This window comes from Ictalurus punctatus, chromosome 25 (genome assembly GCF_001660625.3).
Source record: "Ictalurus punctatus breed USDA103 chromosome 25, Coco_2.0, whole genome shotgun sequence".
NCBI classification, from domain to species: Eukaryota; Metazoa; Chordata; class Actinopteri; order Siluriformes; family Ictaluridae; genus Ictalurus; species Ictalurus punctatus.
In genome coordinates, this window is record NC_030440.2 from 4,743,408 (window position 1) to 4,745,688 (window position 2,281).

Consider the following 2,281-nt stretch of genomic DNA (forward strand, 5'->3'; position numbering starts at 1 on the left):
CAGTACTGTAACAAACCCATTACATGGCAATGTAGCGATATCAGATCAATGTTTAGAGTGTTTTGCTCCGCTTAGAGAGACCGAACTAGCTACATTAATCTCTTCAGCCAATTCATCAACTTGCATACTAGATCCCATACCTACATGTTTGTTTAAACAGATTTGTCCAGGAGTAATTGAACCACTTCTAAATATAATCAATTCTTCCCTAAGCACTGGCTATGTACCTAAATCACTTAAATTAGCAGTTATTAAACCCTTGATTTAATAAACCTGATCTTGACCCGTCTCAATTGTCCAACTATAGACCAATATCAAATCTCCCCTTCATCTCTAAGATTTTAGAAAAGGTTGTAGCAAAGCAGTTATGCTCGTACTTAGATAGGAATAACATTCATGAAATGTATCAGTCAGGATTTAGTCCTCATCATAGCACAGAGACAGCGTTAGTTAAAGTAGTACATGACCTTCTACTGACTTACGATCAGGGTTGTGTCTCGCTGCTTGTGTTACTCGACCTTAGTGCAGCATTTGATACTATAGATCACACTATTCTCCTTGACAGATTAGAAAATGTTGTTGGTATTAAGGGAACAGTCCTCTCCTGGCTCAGGTCTTATCTGACCGATCATTATCAGTTCGTAGATGTAAATGGTGATTTCTCCATGCGTACTGAGGTTACTTTTGGAGTTCCACAGGGTTCTGTTTTAGGCCCACTGCTCTTTACTTTATATATGCTACCCCTAGGTCAAATTATTCGTAAACATGGAATTAGCTTCCACTGTTATGCTGATGATACACAGTTGTATGTTTCAGCGAAGCCAGAGGACAGACAGAAGCTTAGTAAAGTTGAGGATTGTGTAAAGGACATTAGACATTGGATGTTAATTAACTTCCTTCTACTTAATTCTGATAAAACAGAAATACTTTTATTAGGCCCACCTGTAGCTAGAAGTATAACTTTCTGATCACATGGTTACTCTGGATGGTCTTTCTGTTTCATCATGTACAGCAGTTAAAGACCTTGGAGTGATTATTGACTCCAGCCTATCATTTGATGCTCATGTAGATAATATTACTAGGATAGCCTTCTTTCATCTCAGAAATATTTCTAAAATAAGAAACATATTGTCACTACATGATGCGGAAATACTAGTTCATGCATTCGTCACCTCTAGATTAGATTACTGTAATGCCATACTGTCTGGATGTTCCAGTAGGAATATAAATAAGCTCCAGTTAGTCCAGAATGCAGCTGCTAGAGTCCTAACTAGAACCAGAAGATACGACCATATCACACCGATATTATCAATACTGCACTGGCTCCCAGTAAAATCTCGCATTAACTATAAAATACTTTTATTAACCTATAAAGCACTAAATGGTCTCGCGCCACAATATCTAAGCGACCTTTTGGTTTTCTATGATCCTCCACGCCTACTTAGGTCAAAAGATTCAGGCTATTTGACGGTACCTCGAATAGTGAAGGCTACAGCAGGGGGAAGAGCTTTCTCTTATAGAGCCCCACAGTTATGGAACAGTCTTCCTATTAGTGTTCGGGACTCAGACACAGTCTCAGTGTTTAAGTCTAAGCTTAAAACGTATTTGTTTACTCAAGCCTACCCTGACTAGATTCTGTTCTACTACTTCGCAGTCATAATTATCTTTTTTCTCCCTCTCTCCTTTCGCCGAGCCCCCCACGAATTTATGGAGCTGCTAGAGATACAGATCCTTTCTGCCTCTGGATGGAGCTCAAATCTTCTTTAATTCCAGACTGCTGGGACTACGGCTGCTCCTAACGCCATACAGACTTCATATGAGTCAATAATGAACTTTTTCACATTATCTGTTGTTACCCAGATGAGGATGGGTTCCCTTCTGAGTCGGGTTCCTCTCAAGGTTTCTTCCTCTTAAAACATCTTAGGGAGTTTTTCCTTGCCACCATCGTTACTCAGTGGCTTGCTCAGTTGGGATAAATTCGCACCTTTAATATCTGTATACCATGTTGATATTTCTGTAAAGCTGCTTTGAGACAATGTCTATTGTAAAAAGTGCTATACAAATAAAATTGAATTGAATTGAAAGTGGTTTTTCTAACAAACTCATATAATCAGTTGCCCCACCTACTCCAATTTGATTCTTTTCACATATTTAGACATAATATAGTACTATGAAATGTTTCTGACCCAAAATATTACGAAATATGATTGTTTACATTAAAATGCAAAAGTTGATGAAAAAGTATGATAAGGTGAAAAAAGTGACATTTTATGTCTAGAAG